The sequence below is a fragment of the Empidonax traillii genome, unplaced genomic scaffold (genome assembly GCF_003031625.1).
Source record: "Empidonax traillii isolate 1590-97213 ecotype Southwest subspecies unplaced genomic scaffold, ASM303162v1 scaffold677:size394641, whole genome shotgun sequence".
Classification (NCBI taxonomy): domain Eukaryota; kingdom Metazoa; phylum Chordata; class Aves; order Passeriformes; family Tyrannidae; genus Empidonax; species Empidonax traillii.
The window spans coordinates 154,432-174,138 of NW_020955870.1; the positions used below are offsets into that span (position 1 = coordinate 154,432).

The 19,707-nt window shown below is 47.5% G+C and overlaps 1 protein-coding gene across 4 annotated transcripts in view; it reads left to right on the plus strand.

Moving 5' to 3' along the window:
* Positions 1-5,887: 5,887 nt before the first annotated feature.
* The window catches only part of LOC114065558 (excitatory amino acid transporter 4-like), a 36,172-nt gene continuing 22,352 nt past the window's right edge, over positions 5,888-19,707 (plus strand). For 3 of the 4 annotated variants that reach the window (XM_027899582.1, XM_027899580.1, XM_027899583.1), the window contains exons 1-2: positions 12,888-12,972; positions 16,923-17,044. The gene's annotated coding sequence lies outside the window, so the exon portion shown is untranslated. Of the gene's footprint in view, positions 5,962-12,887; positions 12,973-16,922; positions 17,045-19,707 lie in introns of those variants that run through there. The other variant, XM_027899581.1, reaches the window with a different exon arrangement.

Sequence of the window (19,707 nt, forward strand, 5' to 3'; positions counted from 1 at the left end):
AACCAACCAACAAACAACCCACAAAAAAAAAACCAAAACAAAACAACAACAACAACAACAAATAAACATCAACTCAACAAAAAAACAAAAGGACAACCAAAACCAACCCGCCCGGTTACAGGCTTTCTGAGACTTTGTCATTTGGATGAGCTCGGACCCTGAAGGATTGAGTGTTGTTTCAGAGCATAACAGTGGCATTTTGATCTATAGCATTCATCAACAAGGAAAGAAACAGAGACTCTGGAGTGAAGACAGCACCACAGGCAATCACTAACTCATTCCAGCTCTATCGCTCTACCTGTGACCTCTTCACACCGTGTAGGTCGGGTGATAAACCATCTTATCTGCTTCTGGTGGCAGACCTGGATCAAGCAGAAAGTTGTACCAGAGGCCTCCAGAGGTCCCTTCTGCCCACACCTCTATGATTTTCAGTGGTACAATAACCATTATTAATTGGGAAGCATATCCAGGACTCTATGTAAGTCATGTTCTACTGGAATTGATCCAGCTGAAATTGATTTTTTTAACTTGTCTCTGCACTGATGGGGTTATTTCTCAGAGAATTCATTCCTTATGGCATGAGAGAGCTGGCAAGGACAAGCAAGTTTAGAAGGGATAGGGCTTCCTTCCTTCAACAGCAGCTTGAACTTATGTCAGACTCAACTGACCAATGTCACAGGCTTTCCCAGCTGCCAGGCCATTTCTGTGGGTCTTATAGATCCTTTTCAGAATGTTTTGTTAGAGTCCTGATCCCTCTTGTAGCAGGTGACACCTCCTGTGACATCATGGCCCTCAGCCAGAAACTGCTGTATTAATGACACTGGGTTACTGAGCAGTGGGCAAGCCATGTATTTTCAAACACTTGCTGGAAATTGCAGCAATAAAGAAAATACATCTGTTGACCTATTTCAGTCAACATGCAATGTGAAGGCAATGGTTCATCACTGGAAACTAAAAGCTGCACGTAAGCTGTTGTGAGGGTCTTCAACAACATGACAGTGATGTTGGCTACCACCATTATTATTTTCAGAGGTTTTAACTCAGCAAGGGATTTCTTATGAAACATTTTTCCCCCCTTTGGGAGGACTGAATTATAGACTTTTCCCCGAGGAAGGAAAGCCATCAGTCTTTGTCCAGCTGTAAGGAAAGAGGTCATCTCCTGACAGTTTTGAGGAACCAACCAACCATTTTATTATTATCGTAGATGTAGTTCTTTAGTTTTATCTTCCTAATAATAAATCCTGATATTATTCTCCCCAAAATAGGTCTCTTTCATCTGCATAAACCTTCTCCCAACTTATATTAATTGGGGGGGGGGCGGGGGTGAGAAAAAAATTTACCCAGAGCAAAACCACGACAACAGCCTACACCTTGTCTTTTCACTGGTGTAGTTTCAGAAGGTTTTCAGGCTGTTATTACATTCAGTTCTTTCTAGTAGACTCATCTGCAAGGATTTGCAATTATTTCAGCGGGAAAATCTACAGGGTAAAATACTTGCTAAGGTGGAATGATCAATACAACCTGTCAGTGGATTGATTCATGAGTGAAGCTACTCGCATGCTCAACACATTGCAGAACTGAATCTGGCTTATAAAAATAAGGGAATATTTGGGGGCTTACTCAGCATTTCCAGGAACTGTATGGAGTTTCAACTGCAGACCCTATAACAGCATGAGACAAGGCACCTCTGACATGAAGTGGAAGATTTTTCTGTTAATTGCTTTGCATGTAACAAACAACCCAAAAGAGGGAAACTCCAAAATTCCAATGACATCCTGCTGGCACACAGCTCTGTTCATCCAGGCATCACTTAAGGGCCACTCAGAAGAGCAGCCTGGTCTCCCAGGGCCATGGTGTAGCCCTCTCCTGGGCTGTGGTGGGATCTCCAGCACCCACTAGGTGGTGGTCTGGGATAACAAGAAGGAGGCTTACAAGGCCCAGGGAGCAGAGGAATGGAAGTGTTGCTTGCCATGAGGAGCTGAGGGGATATGTCAAAACATAGGAGTTGGGACACAGTGCTAAATACACCATGGCGGGGTCATTGAGCCATCATCACCTTCCTGATGTTTTCTCTCAGAGGAAGCAAGCTGGGTTGTTCCAAGTTGTGTCTCATTTCCAGCAAAGTGCATGTGTGCACAGCTAAGCACACTTACAAACACGAAGAAATGCCTCAGAAGCATTCACAGTCTGAGGTTAACATCTCTGATTTACTTGCAATGTTAGTGCTGCTCCTGAGCTGTGACCCTCCCAGGCACACCGGCCCACAACTCAGATAAGTGTGCTGGTGTCCTCATAGCTTTGTGTAGGCTCTGCAAGACATTAGAGCCTGAAAGCCTGAGCAAAGCTGTCAGCAATTAGGACTGCTCGGGGGCTGAGGTAAGAGGCTTAGAAATCTCACTCACTGCCCTGCACTGCTGGGAGACCCTGGCAGTTTGAGCCTGTGTTTGCCACAACCTGAGAGCTGAAATGCAAGCAGCCATTACAGCGTGCAAACAAAAAGGGAGCTGCACACCCATTCTCTGACAGGACTTGGGAGCATTTTTTTTTCTAGGACTTTGTTTTCCTGAAGTGCTTTCCCAAGCTGGTGGAGCAGTACTGGCATACAGACCACTGACACTGGATTACTAAGCAGTGGCCCATCCTTACTTTTCAACCTTGGAGAGTTTCAAATTTAGCTGGATCAAATTTGAGTTAGCAACCTGATCTAACTTTGAAGTCAGCTTTGCTCCAAGCAACAACTTTAAGTACAAAATGTCTTGCCCTATCTATACCTTTCTATGGTTCTGTGATATATTTGATCTCTTTCATTCTAAAGAGACTGTTTGAAAGGAGCTGTGCAGGTAAAAGGGGACGAGGACATGGATAGTTATAACTGCAAGTCCTTTTCTATCTGAAATAGGATCAATGTGCAGAAACACATAAGACCATATTTGTGGTGTTTGATCATAGTTCACTGGAACACTGCATGCATATCGCCCCAGCCTCCAGAGACCAACAGATAATATTTACTGGAGCATTCTTCCTTCTGAACATAACCACTAGATGGGGAAGCAAGCACTTGGTTTTTCACAATTTCTTACTGAAAAATTGTACTTTCGTGGTTTTGGATATGTTTATACAAATTCACTGTGTTCTTGCCTCTCTGTGTAGCATCCCTGAATGGGTTCCTGCTTTAGTTCCTTGTGCTGTGGCACCCAACCTCAGGATTTCAGCCTATCTACATTTAAAGAAGGACCCACATGAGAACACAAAAGGAAGGTCATAAATCTGGAGATGTGTAGTCATAGAATCACAGACAGGTTTGAACTGGAATGAACCTAAAGAGCATCTCATTCCACCCCCTGCCATGGGCAGGGACACCTTCCACTAGACCAAATTGCTCCAAGCCCTGTCCAACCTGGCCTCAGACACTTCCAGGGATGGGACAGCCACAGCTTCTCTGGGCAACCTGTGCCAGGGCCTCACCATCCTCACAATCAAGAATTTCCTCCTAACACCTAATCTAAATCTCTCCTCTTTTGGTTTAAAACCGTTCCCCTTTGTCCTGTTACTATCTGCCCATGTTAAAAGTCACTCTCCCTCTTTTCAGAAGCTCCCTTTAAGTACTGAAAGGCTGCAATGAGGTCACCCCAGAGTCTTCTTGTCTCCAGGCTGAATATCCCCAGCTCTCCCAGCCTCTCTGCAGAGCAGAGGGACTCCAGCCCTTGGAGCGTCTCCATGGCCTCCTCTGCATCTACTCCAACAGCTCCACATCCTTCTGATGCTGGGCCCCAGAGCTGGAGGCAACACTGCAGGTGGGGTCTCACCTGAGTGTAGCAGAGGGCCAGAATTCCCCCTCACCTGCTGCCCTACACTGCTGGGGATGAACCCAGGACACAGGGAGTTTCTGGGTGACAGTGCCCATGTTGAGCTTCTCATGTACCAATATGCCCAGGTCCTTCTCCTCAGGGCTGCTCTGAATCCATTCTCCCCTCAATCTGCGTTTGTGCTTGAGAGTGCCCTGACCCACGTGCAGTACCTTACACTTGGCCTTGTTGAACTTTATTATGTTCTCACGGGCCCTCTCTCAAGCTCGTCCATCCCTTCCTTCTCCTCTGGCATCTGCAGCCTTGCTGAGGGTGCACTCTATCTCGCTGTCTCTGTCGTTGATGAAGATTAAAGAGCCCCGATCTCAAGATAGAGCCGTAAGGGACACCACTCATCACTGACCTCCACCTGGACAGAGACATTGACCATGTTGTAGAAGAGTTCAGACCCTCATTTCTGAGGCAGAGTCAGTTTATTTCAGCTTGAGTTGGTGCCTCCAGAGATGGACCCCAAACAAAGTAATCCCTGGGCCTTTATACCCCCCAGTCTGTGCACCTGACCTTCACGCCCTACGTGGCAATTTATGATCTGGGGTCTTCTAACACATTATTGGATTCTTTCCCCACGTGCATGTGGGCAGGCCAATAACTGCTCTTATCTTCCAGCTTGGGTCAGCCTTGGGACCCTCCAGTGTCTCAGCCCTTCAGAATTAGCTGTGCTGGAGGCTGGCTATAAGGAATCAAATAATGAGCAGTCCCCTCTAGAACCAGATGAACTCCAGTGCACACAATCCACAAGTTTGTTGGAGCACACATTGTTGTACACCAACTCAATGGCATTGATGTCAATGAAAGGAGAACAAACAGTGCTTCAGGTGGCTTCCTGACGTTGGCAATATGAATATCATCTTTTTTGCCTCCCTACTGACCTGTGTGCCTTGGCTGGGGAAAGACTGTCCAAGATTGGGAACAGATTTGAAAGACGAGCGAGTTAGAGAGGAAATGTCCCATGTCCTGCCAGTATGGACCAGAGTCTCTGCTCTTGGGAGCAAGTTCCCCTGTGCTTGAGAGAGAGGTTACACACCAGAAGGTAACCTGTGGTTTTACCTACATGACCACAGAGAGGGTATGAGGAAGTAGGATGGAAAACCCACCTCTGCCCCAACAGGACAGGTATGTGAGCTGAGAGGAAGGACAACCACCACAGGAAATTCTTCAAGGATAAATGCTGCTCCAGTTTCCTAGTGGGCAAGTGCCCAGGCACAACAGAAGGGCTGATGTTATTTCTGCCACTGGATCAGCCTAGGCCAGCAGACTTGGTAGTAAGCACACCATGGACACCATTCCCGTGCTGCAAGTCACAACTGGAGTGTTTGGGGCTTGGGATGGAGCTCATTTGGCCTTTCCCAGGGACACCAGTGCAGGACTGTGTGCTCTGAGAAGGTCCTCCCGTGGTTTGACTTTGCGACTGGTTCGTTTTCCCAGCAGACAGCACGATTCTCAGCGGGAGTCCCTGTTATCCCCAGGACAGACTCTGTGCCACTCAGCGCTCAGCATTGCAAGACCTGACTTCAGGCCTCCTGACTCCTTTCTGCGTCCCACCCGCCGCTGCTCCCCCTGCCCTCAGACGTCCCTGCCCGGCATCCCCCCGAGCCCGGTCAGCCCCTGCTCCGGCCGTGACGCTCCTTGCACAGCGCTGGGAGTGACCCCGCTCCCCGCACAGCGCTGGGACAGACCCCCCGGCCCCGCTCCCCGCACAGCGCTGGGACAGACCCCGCTCCCCGCACAGCGCTGGGACAGACCCCCCGGCCCCGCTCTCCGTCCTTCCCCCGCTCCCGGCCGGGGCAGCGGCCCCGTGCTCGGCGTGGAACGGGGCCTCCCTCGCGGGGCCAGCGGAAGCCGCGGGCACAAAGAAGGAGTAAGGAGCGAGCTGTGGATATGATGCTTGTGGCTAACCCCTCCTCTCCAAAGGATTTCTTTCCATCTTCAAAAGCCTGGCGTTACTGTGCAGTTGGAAGCGGGCAGAGTCTGTCATTCGACCCGAGCAGGCAGAGCTTGGCTTCTGAGCCAGCCTGAGCTTTCCCCTGCCCCCCGTGCCCTCCGCAGGCTTTGCTCAAGCTCTACGGTGTGAAGGTGTGGTGAGCACTCTGTAAAGGTAATACTGCTGCTCGATTTTGCATGACGACTTTGTTAGTCATACAGGAGATCCCAACTGTGGGCAGGAGTCCTGATCCTGGGAAACATTAAAAATGTTAAGGGACTTGAAAAGACCAGGAAATACACTTTCTTATTTCTGGTTTTCAGAGACTTTGGCCATTTCCCACTGTCACAGGAACAGGGGGTGAGGGTATGGGGTATCACTAACGTAATTTGACCTTACAGATTTTATGTGAATAGATGTTCACACACTTCTGACCTTTGAGAAGCAGCTTTGTTCTTGGGCTGCATGTAAATTAAGACAGGATACTGGCTATGTCACTGCACTCTGTCCATCTTTTATTTTCTACAACAACTATGCAATATTCTCATCTGAACCAGAACTCAATTTTTTTGTGCTAGATGCTTTGTTAGTTATTAAGCGAGCACCACCTCTTTCAATGTCAGTCTCTCTTCTGACACCACATTGTAAATTATCTGAACTGGGAAGTGCTAACAGACTTCCCCCATCGATTGGGGTTTTTTTTAAACAATATTTTAAACCTGTGAATGAAACATATATGCATATAAAAACTTGTACAAGGTATCATATCATGGAATTGAAGCTTTACTAAATAACCTTGTTTCTGAGTACCTAAGTAAAATCCCTCAGAGAACACTTCTCTCCTGCAACTTGCTTGCCTTACTGTCAGTGCCAAAGCATGTTGCTGCTACAAGGTGGACATTCAGCCCCGGGATCATTGTGGAGCTCTGCATTTCCTTGTCCTTGATGTGATCAGATGCAGTGGGTGCCTTGTGGCCATTAGCGAGACACTCCATGGTGTAGAAGTGTTAGAGGGGAGAGTCTGAGTAATGTTTATTTCTTTATTTGCTGTTTCTGTATCATTTCATTGCACAGTGTTGCAAGGGAATCAGCAATGGTACATTCAAAGTGTGAAGCATAGTTTCCAGGATTTATAGCTGTGTAATTCCAATGGGATTTAGTCTCACTGGTTAGCACTGACTGTATGCTGGTGACCTGAGTGGCAGTGACATTGTAGCACAAGGCTCTCTGCTCAGACGCTTGCATGCTTTTCTCATCTCCATCCGGGGAGATGAGACCATGCACAGCTGAAGATCTGGGAGGTAAGAGCATGTGTGTGCATGGGAAAGCACCAGGAAGAGGGGAAAATATGTACAAGTCAGAGAGGGCCATGGGTGCTGGGAGCACACGGGAGCTTTCAGACCCTCAGCCAGGATTCTTGCACTGTTGAAAGGCTGGCATTCGTCAGTGTTACTTTATCATTCATGTCTTTAAGTAAGAAGACACTAAGTTGTTTGCCCAGTTTTACACAAGGTAACAGGTTTTGAGTTAACCTGGGGTGAGGAGAGGTTGTCCAGAGCTGATCACTCCAGAGGTGCAAGGAAGGCAGGGGAACCAGTTTCTTGTGCTCAGTATGGCCACAGCTTAAAGACAGGTTAGTTCTGCTGGTTGCCATGCTGGACCTTCGCCCTTCATGTTGCTCTGCACTGAGTGTCAGCAGTGCTAAAAAAAAATATTACAAAGCAGAGACAAGTAGGCAGGACATTGTTCCAGAGATACTGCTTATCACAGTGCTAAAAGAGGGCTGAGCAGATAGTGTAGGTATCCTGGCAAATGTACACAATTCATGGGAGCAAAGAAAAGCAGCAGCCTGGCAAATAAATAAACACACTGCTGTTTTGCTTCCCAAGTGCTTCAGCGTGGTCTGCCATGATGAAGAGGAGTGGAATTTTCCATCTGGTTAGTCAGACAGTGTGTGCCATGCTCCTGGCTCCCCACCCTGGCTGCTTGCAGATGCCAGTTTAGCTGCAGGCTATGAACAGTGAGATTTCTCAGGGGCTTCTCCTAGGTCAGGAACAATCACTGGAAAAGTAGATCAGAGAGCTCACAGAGGAGGTGGCCTGATAAGCTGGAAACGTGCCTTCCCTTTGGCTCAGTTTCTGTAATGAGCTGTGAGACAGCTTGTGTTGCCTCTGTTGACAGAGTGCAGCCAGCACAGCACCACTCCAAGCTTCTCTGAGCAAGAGCTTGGGCCCTGTGTGCTGCCTGAGCTCCACCTGAGACCCATGAGCATCTGGGGCCACCGCATCTCCCATCTGCTTTATGACCCATGATAGGGGATGGGGGGAAAGCTCCCTGTCTGGAAACTCAGCAAGGGTGCTCTGGTGGAGGCAGGAGGGATCCTAAATAGTGTGGCCACCCAAAACAGCAGTGCTGTGTGCTGGCACAGGACAGCCAGTTTGGAGCACCCTTCCCATGCACGGAGACCTTCCAAATCACAGCCCAGTACTGTCTGTGTGTGCTGCCTACGTGGGCCAGGGAGATTCAGGCACCAGATCTGTGCTCCGCGGGGTGAAGTGTGGACAGCAAACCCTTCTGTAGCACCAAAAAGGAACAAAACTCTCCCTGAGAGACTAGCTCTGCAGAACCATTTGAAGGGAAGGCTGTGCTTCCCACTGTAATACTTCAAAGATGTAGTAGAAAGGGAAAAACTTATGAAGCTCAACCTGTTCTACTGTTAATTTGAAATCTGGTTTATTGACTTCAGACTGCATTAATATTTTCAGGCCTATAATAGGGTGATCTGGCAGAAATCCTACTGACTGGACAAGATCCAAAGATAGGCAGATAGCTACATACACCTTTGGTATAACATATCCTTCTATGACGACAAAGACAGTTTGGCAAGGAGATGCACTTGGTGTCACCAGCAGTTGGAAAGAGGAGATTCTGAATCTTTGTGATACAGCTGCCAGGAGATGCCCCACAGTAGGAAAGATGTGGAGATTCCTTCTGGATCTGGGAATCTTTGAGTTCTCCAACTGGGAGTCTTACAGCAAGGCTCTACCCCAAGGTGAAGAGATGTTTTGTCAAAATGAGGAGCCTAAGAAATATGACAGAAGAGTGTCGATAAAAGAGTGAAATAAAGTCCCTGGAGAAGACAAAGGTAGAGTGTGCTTTTCTTAGAGCGAACTTGAGAGAATTAAAGAAAAAGTCCATCAGGAGTGGTTGAAAGCAGATGGGTTTAGGGAATTCTGAAATTCAGTGAAGGAAAACCAAGGGTAGAGATCTCCTCTAGAGCTCTGTGTTTTCTGAAGTCTTGCAGTTTTTTATTCTCCTTCCAGAAAGCCACTGAATAATGGGGTAGACTCCTAATGGAAAGCAAATTGCACAACCAGACCCCAGAAGTCAACACAGTCCTCCAGTCTGTAGTCTAAGATCTCACCTGGGAGGAGGGGAAGAACCATGTAAATCTATGCTGAGGGAGGTGATGATCTAAGGGGGCATCTAGAAAAAACTTGGAAGTGCTGCAGTCCCCTTGAAAGCTGCAGGATCATCCACCTTTACTAAGATTTTCATACCCCAGACCTCATTTTCATTTTGACCCCTAAGAGTGTGTCTGCTGGTATGCATGAGTGTTGGCTTATCCATGGTGATTAAGCTACAACCTCTTGGTGTGTCAATGCCAGCATTGCCATTAACATTAGTAAGTTCAGGCCAGCTCCTGTACAGCGGCACCTGACTGCTTCTACCTATTGATCATGTATCATTTCCAGGGTCAGGTAGATCCAGGCTTATATAATTTGCCTGAAATTCTGGTGAATTCATAACCACCAAAAGAGAGTAATGCAGGTTCCAAAATTTTACTAAATAGTATATTCCACTTAAAAGAAAATTAATTAACACAAGGCTATTCCTGTCCTGAAAAAGGAGGTCAGACTAGATGATCACACTTGGTCCCTTTTGTCCTTGTAATACATATACACATATACAGCACTGGGAGCTGTTGGGGAAGAGCACAATGCCAACGGTAATGCCATGCAGAGAATGCCAAAGAAAATGGGCCAAGTTAAATTTGGACAAATATATCATCAAAGCAGCAGAAGTAAAGCATTTCCATCCTGTTTTCCCAGCTTGGAGAAGACAGACTTAGCCCACAGTAGCATCAGACTAAGCTTCTGGAAACAAGAGAAGGCCTTTGTGACATCTTCCAGTTCTTACAACTCACTTATAGAGGATGCCCAAATGAAAGTTGTGTGCTGTTGTTGCAAAATCATGTGAGTTATTCCCCTGATGTAATTAATTGCCAGTTCAGATATTTCAGATTATTGACATAGAATAGGGTGTACATGAAGGTTGTGTATTGCAGAGTCTCATCCACAGAAAAAAACACTCTCAGAACAAATAACAATTGTGTCCGCTGGTGTTCAGAAGACTGCTGCTGTTTCCAAGGACTGTCTGGTTTTTTTGTATTGCTTGGCTACGTAAAAAATACACTCCAACAATATGGTTTATCCTAAGTGCAGCTCCTCTCAACACAGTTGCTCTTCCACTTCTGGCCTTCCTGATACCATAGTTGTCCTATGGAATAACATCATCCTGCACTGAAGATTCAGTTTGTCCCCTCTTGGCTTCCCAGGGACCTTCTAACATCACTCAAGCCAGAGACTGTTCCAGAGTGATTGCTTCCAATCCAATAACCTGTGTTTCCCAAGAACCCAACACTTATTCTTGAGTGGGATTCCCTTTTCCCTAACCATTCTTAGTTGCCCCATCATCACCCAGCTGTGGTGGCAGGGAGGCTGGGGAGCTGGGGAAGAGCAGCAGGGAAGTGATGCTGGGGAGAGAAAGGGCAAAGTGAGAAAAACTGTGAAGGTTTATTCACTAGGAGTAAGCCTGGGGACAGAGCACCGATGTTTGAGGATGGTTTGCTGTCTCTGTGAAGACAGGGGATGGAGATCAATGCAACAGCAAAGACACAAAGGTTATTGATGTGTTAGAAACCATGGAATCATCTGAGAATGGTCATTTCAAAATTAGGGCTTCTCCCTCCAAAAAGGTGGTGGGATCAATACACCAACTGAAGTGCAGCTACACCAATGCTGGCAGGATGATGACAAATGAGGAGCTGGAAGCCATTGCTTCCACTGGGGAGTGGCTGGACTTAATGATCTCAGAGGGCTTTTCCAACCTGACCTATACCCTGGGCCATGGGAAAAAACAGCTCAAATTTGACCCTCATTAGTTGAAAACCACTCAGAAGGAATGCAGTGAGATCAGACAAGGCGGGAGATGAAGGGATAAGGTCAGATCACATTCATGTCACTCTACTGTGGATATTCAGCTAAACTTCCAGTCTGAATTGCCTCTTGCTGGGTAGATGCAGTTTTGAGAAATAAGGATCTGGAGAAAGGGACAGGAAAAGGCCCAGCCATCACGTCTGTGTTGGCTTCTCCCTCCTCCAAGGGCAACTGTGGCAAGGCACATCCACCTTGTGCTGTACTGAAGACTATCCTTCTCCACAGCAGGGAATTCTCTTATTGAAAGAATCTGTATGAGAGTTTCAATAAGAAATAGTATATTTGTAAAGGCAATCCCTAGGAGTCATGCTGTTCATGTTTCTGGCAGGATGCATTTCACAGTGCTTCAAAGGGTGTGTGAAGATGGGCCCTGAGAAATGCTTCTGCCAGTGTGAATTCACTTGTGTGAATTGTCAGAGCAACTGGGCACGTCTGGAATTCAGTTGTCCAAACTTATAAGTGACTGCAAGAGAACTGCCTAGTTCTAGCAAAGAAGCATCTCATTTAGGTGAGAAGAGTTGTGTAATAGTTAAAATGCCAATCAAGCATAGAGAAGGCAGCTCTGGTACTTTGCTTTTATGACTGTTCTACTTCAGAGGAAGAAAATGATTTTCCAGCCACCGTGACAAAGAACACAAGCTCTCTGCTAATATTCAGGCAGGCAGCTGAGGACTGTTGGCATCCACACTGGAACTCCACTGTGCACAGAAACTGCAGCAGTGCAGAAGAGAGAGCTGCCCAACCTGGAAGCATGAGAGCAGGGTGGGCAATTGTGCAGTGCAAAGCACAGCCAAGCACAGGCTGCAAGAAGCAAAGCAGAGGTGTGAAGGAAGGAGACGTGCAGCCTGCTCATGGAAGGGAAGAAATTAAAAAACAGTGCCACATTGTCATTTGAACTGTCTCTGTGCTGCACAAGCCATAGAAGAAAGCTGCATTCCCAAGACATGGCTAAAATACAAAATACAGTAGAGTCAAATGTACAAATACAATAAGGCAAGCCAAAAAAAAAAAAAAAAAAAAGAAGTCTTTAGAAATAGCTTTTTTATGGCGTGAAACCTGAATTGAGTCTCTTTCAAAAGGATCAGGCAGGACAACTGTGAAGCAGTTTGTAGTGTGGTAGACAAGCATGGGGCTGGGAGGAAGAGTCAGGAGTAGATTAGGGCAGGGAAGAAAAGCAAAATTACTCCTCACCTCTATTGTCATGCTGGGGGAACCAGGTGAGCTTCCACCAGGGAACATCTCAGGGTGTGAGCAAGGGATTCATTCTCCAGTGGCAGTGCACTTTCTCAAACTGTTTGAGAAAATGGTGTTTTTGAAATGTCAGGCATCAGCAGAGTAACCACTGTATGAATCTGCAGTTCACACTGGTTGGGCCTGTATAGTGATTTACAGAGACTATTAAAATATAAAAGGTACCTAGCAGATCACACAAACTCCTGAAGCAGAACTCCCCTTAGGAACAAGATCCCTGTGCACCTGGGAGAAGCAGAGAGCATGAGCTGGGATTCAAAATAGCTGAAACGCTTCAGTCACATCCACTCTCAGCAGAACCAAGGAGAAAATGAGGGCACTTTTGAATGACAGAAACTTCAGGAACTCGCAAAACTTTGTCTCACTCATCGGTTGAAACTGCCCAGCCAAAATCTGGGGTAATGATTTTTGTCATTGTATATGCAATTGTTTAACTTCACCTTCTTTGTTTTGTTGTCCCATTAGAAATTCTAACCAAAACTTCCTGGCAGGTGCTGTCAGTGAGAACAGCATCGTGTGCTCTGTCTCTTTTAGCCCTCTGGCCCCTCTTCCACTCGGCTTTCTCTCCCAGCTGCATCCAGGACAATGCACCGTGGCAGCTTGGCTACTCAGGGATGCTGCAGAGCACCATGAGAGCTGCAGTCTATAAAACAAGGTAAAAAATTATGAGAGGCACTCACATGAAGAAACATTACAGCTCAGGTAGGAGTAGATTTACATCAGTCTGATCCAAAACAAAATATTTTTTTTACATTTCTGAATTTTCCTGAACTTCATGTGTTGTAAGAGTTGAAATTTTGACTTTTTGTTGAAAAATAGGGCAAAAATAGATGTTGAAATATTGGCATTTCCCATAGGAAGGAAATTCCATTATTTGAGCAGCTCTGTGAAACACAAAGGATGTTCATTTGCAGAAACTCTACTAACTTGTAATGAAGGTCGCAGCTGCATAATTGGACTCTGCTCCCAGGGCCAGTGAGCAGTGTAGGAGACAGAATTAATCCCAACTCCCAAATTAAGGTTACTGTAACAAGGAGAACAAGACTACAGAATTGCAAAATCCAGGGAAGGAAGGGCTGAAGGATTGCTTAACACACGAAGAAATCACATTTTTCCCCACGACAATTAGCAGCTGGGAATATCCCAGTGGCTTTTTACACAACAGCAGAAGACATCCATGTCCTAGGACAGGTCTAAGTGTGGATGGCCCACATCCATCCTCCTAGTCACCCACACATTCAGGTGACAGGGCTGCCACTCTTACCTGCCATTCACTACTACTACCTGCCTCCACTTCACTTAAGGACTAAGCATGGTCCTTAAGGGTTTTCTTTTCAGCAGTTCAGAGAAATCAAACACTTTCAAAAGGCTGATATGCTAAGAGCTTGCTGGAAGCCAGCAAAGCCATGGGATGGTGGGTCCATCTTCTACTCGAGTTTTGTATCCCAGCCCTGCAGCCTCAATGCCTCCTCCAGGTCATGTGTCCAAGCTGGGTTTGCTGTGACTGCATTCTAACAGAGACTCACATGTGAGCTTTCCTTCATCATTAGGAGTCAACCCTTAGCCCATTGTTAGGTGTCTTAAAGATCCACTACATAATCAGTTCTTCTTAAAAAGCAGAGAAGATAAAGAAGGAGTTGTTTTACTGGAACTGCAAACCTCTCCCTTAGACATACAAACCCTCTGTAAAAATCTGTCTGATGAGGCCTTTGCCCAGAACTTCACTTTTTTAGAACTGGGGTCTTTCCAAGTTGGGCAGAGATACAGACTGAGAATGTGTTTAAAGACAGAATGGGTGCAAAACAAACTGCCCTGTCCCTATGTAACATTTTTAGTCTACTTTTAGGATTAGAACAAATCATTTTGAAAGGTGCTTTGAAAGGAAATCTCCAGGGAGCTGATTTGGGAAAGCTATTCCAGGCTGTTTCCCATCAAGCCATTCCTTTATCTTCAAGTGGTTGTGCAAGGATAGTGTCAGAACACCCTCTGAAAGGTGACTCTGTGACATGAGGTACAGTTCTCATGTCTTTTCTCATTGCCTCTCTCAAGGTGACATTGCGAGTTTCCTTTTTACCCCTTGTTGAAAACTTAGAGCATCACGTGGCCTCTGTGTGATGTGGATGATCAAGCATGCCTGGAACTTGTAGAACAAAGAGAGACTTGTGGGAGTTAGCTGACCATGGGATTTGTTCCCCAAGGATTGCTCTACCCTGGGAAGACTGCCTGACCATCAGGCAGCTCCATCTGGAGGGAGCAGAGCTCTTCAACTCCTCCATAGCTTCAGGCTGCTGCTTTGTGTCCTATTTAATAACTCAAAGTTGTCTGGAAATTGCCACAGGTTGAAATGAAACATGGTGAAAAACTGCCAAAGGAGAAGGTTTAAGGCATTTGTCACTGTGAGTTTATGGCTTAAAAAGGCCTGTGGGTGCTAACATGGAGATTAAAAAAGGGGAGAAATTAGTACAGATTCTAGAAGCCAAGCTGAACTTCAGGGGTTGGAGGTAGAAAGGACAACCATTCACTGTTGGCCAAACACTGCTGCCTGAAGTGGAACCAGGGAAACACAGCAGCTGAGGAGTGGCCAAGTGCGTGGCAGCTCTGCCACTCTCTGGGTAATATCAGAAATGCACTTGTCCAGCCCAGGAGTGCTCTGCTGCAGGTCACCAGCCTCCAGCAGCAGCCAGCAGTGCAGCCAGGGGCTCTTCTGCAAGAGCAGCTGCCAGTCAAGCCATGTGAGAAGCAGGGGCACGAAGAATAGGAGATGTCCTTTCTCTGGGACTGCCCCAGCAACAGCCACTCTTGTTGACCCAGTAGAAGAAGCAAAGGAGACCAGCCATGCACCAGACCAGGCTGCCATGATCCATCTTCCTTTACCTCTGTGGCTGGACTGGCTCTGAGCCACATTTCTGCAGAAGGGTTTTGGTGTGTGGTGCAGACAGAGAGCTGGAACTTATTCCCCATAACCAGAGACATTAATTTTGGGATAGTTATTTTCTTGTGCAGCCCACTCCAACATGTGCTTGGCTGGAAAGATGACTGAAATTTTTCAGGGCACAGGGCTTGGGTTTCCAGTCCACAGTTGACACTTGCATGACCTGAGATGTGACTGAACCTTCAATAGGAAGATTAAGGCTGTTACTCCTATGTGAGCCACCAAATCTTGTGAAGACAAATCAATTTTTTGGGTGCAGAGAGTATGTCCTTGTCTCCTGATGCAGCAGTGACTTGTGTCTGTGCTGATGAAGCAGGTTTAAACAAGGGAGAATGACAGAGATAGTCAAGATCCCAAACTCCAGCCAAGTCCCATCTAATTACCATCTGATTTATGGTTGTGCTCAATGATTTTTAAAGGTCTTTTCAAACCTAAACAATTCTGGAAGCAATGTCTGAAAAATCCAGTTGATGCTGAGGCTGTTCTCTGTAACGTGGGCTGAAGAGGTCCAGCTCTCTTCTTTCTGCAGAGCTGATGGGGGCATAGGGTTTGGAGGGATTTCAGTACCAAGGCCCTCTGTCAGATGAGCATGATGCTTTGGCTTTGACCTACTCCTGGCTGGATGAGTTCAAACTCTGTGACAAGCTCCAGCTGCAGACACAACACATCAGCATTGGTGTGCCAAAGCCAGAGCACACAGCAAAGCCCCCCCACTGAGGTCACCTGAATTAAGGAGAAGGCTACTTTCAGGAAACAGCTGTTATGTCCATTGTGAGTCATGCATCTGGTAGGAATGGAAACGGGTGCTGTTGTAACTTTAGTGCTGTGCCTTGTTTTCTGGATGTAATTTTTTGCTCTGCTGCATTCAGAGGCCAGCACAGGCTGTGTGGTTCTGACACCTGCAACCTGACTTGTGGTTTTAGCATAGTACAATGATAGAAATTTTGAAATGTGGGAATTCTATCCAAGAAATTCCCTGCATCAGGAATCAATGTTTAAGAAATCAGTTAGTAAAGACGGTGGAAGTTTTGCCTGCTTCCTTGAAGGCAGAGTTTGTCTCCCTTAAAGACTGTGCTGCTAGTGTATTGCCTTTGCACACTCAGTGAGCTGATTCCTCCTTGTGACTTGCCTAATACATCAGAGGGGAACTGCAGCAATTGCCTGAGGCACAGACACATGTCCACCCCTCAGGCTGATCCAGACAAACCCCAGGGGTGTGTCTGCACCTCCGAGGTCCTGTGCACACAGACTAGACCAGTGAAGGACCTGCCCGTCCAGGATCCAGCTGTTGCTGCTGGATGTACTTATGCATGCAGCCTCCCTCGTGGAAGGAACCCTCATGAGGGGCAGGACTGGGATGGGGATGAGATCTGATCTCATTAAACAGCTGCTCTGCTCTCTTACTGCTAACTCTCCTTGCAGCCTGTGTGAGGAGGCAGAAGAAAGTGCAAACCCACCGGTACTGCGAAACCCACTGTGGGCTCCATGCAACCTCCTGGTGACAGGTGCTTTCCGTGCTTTGGTCTCCTGCAATCAACGAAGATTTTTTCAGTCTCCTCCTACATGCCACTCCCCCACCCCTTACTGCCATGTATCCTGAGCATATTACAGTCTTCCTTTCCTCTCTCAGGAGGTACTGCTCAGAGCTCTCTGCTAACACTGTATCTTTCTAGGGAGAAAATCCTGCTTCCTGCCTTTGAGCTGAAAGAATTAAAGGACAAAACAACTCAGAATAATCCCCCAAGACGAAAAAGACCCGCTGCCCTCCCTGCTTGACAACCTGTACTGCTTCCAGGTGAGTGGTTTTGTCAGCAAATCTGAATGCATGAGTAAGAGTGGTGCCAACTCCAGGGGCTGAAGCAGGGAAGGAGGGGAGCAGATTTCCTTGGGCATGTGCATGAGAGAGTGGCAGGGATAGCTCCTGCCTGCTTTAGGACAGGGGGCTGCCCAGAGGGGAGTGCTTTAAAAGTGGGACTGTATGTTCCGGGCTGGGATTTAATGCTTGGTGGGCAGCTTGAGTGAGACAACCTTCTCACAGGACCTTGGCATGAGTAGGGGGCAATGGGGAGAGCACCTGTCCTCCCACAACTGGACTTAGGCCGCAAACCCACTGCTCAGCTGGTAATCACTTTGTCATTGTAGAGCTTAGCTGGACTGAAATTGGTGCCTGTTTCAGATTCCTCTTCCCCTAGCTGATGCTCTGTCACAGAGGTGGGTCAGTGGATTGGCCCTGGGCAGATCTATTCTCCTTCTGGGTCCATTGTTGTGGTATGAGTTGTCTGGGGGGAGCTGGCTGCCAGGTACCAAGTGGAAAACAGAAATGTCCCAGCACTTGACTGAGCAGGAAGCCCTGCCAGGAGCTGCTATAGCAACACAGAGATGGCGGACTTCACCCCAGTTGGGCTTGTGAATGGAAATTTTCAGCACTGGCACTTTGGCTACACTGCTTTCAGCTGGTACTTCCCTTCCCAAGGGCAAGCAATGGGCCAGGCTCTAAATGATCCAATAGCATGAGGGGCAAGGATGCCTCCAGCCAGGGGGTCTGTGAGCCCTGTGAGGATAGAGATCCTGGTTCTCAGGACTGAAAAAAACAAATGTCCAGCCAAGAGTGCAGTGGCTGGATTCAACACTCCTGCCAACAGGCACCGAGCTTTGGATGGGGGAGCCAGGCGGGAGCGGAGACCTCCACTCCTTCCTCACTGTCCTTGCAAAGACGGTCCCTGCGAAGCACCTGTCTCACTCAGCTGTCAGAGGGGGGGTGTAACTTCCCACTCTGGAGTGCCCATGGTCTGCCCAAAAGCAAGTAGGGTTTGACAGCTGCTAATGGCAGTTTTCAGACCACTGAGCAGAGGGGCACGTCCCATCCTCGCAAGCGCTGAGCCTCCCCTCCCACCATGCAGGGATGGGCTCTTTAACTCCTGCCCTGTCCCTAAGTGACCCAGCACTAGAAATCCACCTTGGAAAGACTGATACAGCTTTTGCAGTGACCCCTTGCCTTGCCCTTCCATATTTGCTGCACTTGTGCACAGCTCTTCCCAACTCCTCCCCTTCTGCACAGATTCCTCCCTCTTCTCCCACTTCAGGTACTTCCCTGCTGCTACCTGTGGAGACCTCCCTCCCTGAAAATCCTGCTGGCTTTGATTTTGAGCATAAAGCAGAGTTTCCTTGGAGACAAGAGAAACAGTGACTCCAAATGGATTATTTCACAGTCTCTGCCTGGCTTTCAGCAATGAAAACAAAAGGGGAGTTGCACTAGCAGATGGAAGAGGGAGCCTGGGGCAGCCCTGTTTGAGGGGGATGCCTGGCTCTGACACGCTTTTCCAGGGTCATCCCTTTAGCAGCATGGCTTGACTGGTGCCACATGCCATGCCCATGGCACAGTGTGACAGTATGTGCTGTACCAAACACCGCTGCTTTGGGAATACATTGCCTCTCTTCTCCCAGTCCCTGGGGGCTGGTAAACCTGGGAGAGGCTTTGCGGTGGACATTCTAATTTGGCTGAGTTCTGCCACTCCCAGGAGTAAAACTGGCTAATTAGATTAACCCCTTGTGTGTTCTTCTACACAGTCATTAGCAATAGTGGGACAATGGTGAAAAGCACCAGCATTTCAGTCATTGTCCCTCACCCGTTTTTTCTGATTATTGACAACTGGGTTTATCCAAGCCAAGAGCCTGAACCTTCTGGAGGCTGGAGCTCTCCCCTGGCCATGCAGATTTTTGCCTTCCTTGAGGCAGGCTATTTGATATCTCTCACACACCCTAGCAATCAGAAAGCTGTACCAGGCGCTGTACGAGGGCAGAGGGAGCGGGCATGAGCTGACTAGTGCTGTCTCATGAGAGAGCACAGCAATGGGCAAGAAGGCAGATGCAGTCTTCATCTGATATTTTTGTTACTTTCTCCAACCCCACACACTATGGCAGGAGTGCCCTGTAATGCCATGCCTTGCCAGTGGCCAGGACCTTCTTCTTTCCCAGAGGAATATATAACAGCAGATTCACTTGACCGATAGCTCCCCCTCTGCTGACACAGCCCTGAGTTCCTCACTGTCTGTCCAACAAATGGCACTTGGCTGTTTAATGAAGTGGCATTTTCTTGTTCATCTTTCAGTGTGGGGCAGGAATGTTGTGCAGGGATCAGAGGGTAAGAGAAGAGTGGAGAACCAGACCACGGCCATGTGCTAATTATACACATAAATGTGTATAAAATGACACATTTTATAAATGAGTTCCAGGACACTTCCTGGACAGGATGTGTCAGTGCTGTCTGAAGTCCTGAAAGCCTTGTCTCACAGCACAGCATCAGAATGAAGGTCATAGCATGGCTGAGGTTGGCAGGGACCCCTGGACATCATCTGGTCCAACTGCCCTGCCCAAAGCAGTCAGTTACAGCTGGTTGCTCAATCTGTCCAGACAGCTTTTTAGTATCTCCAAGGATGGAGACCCCACACCTTCTCTGGG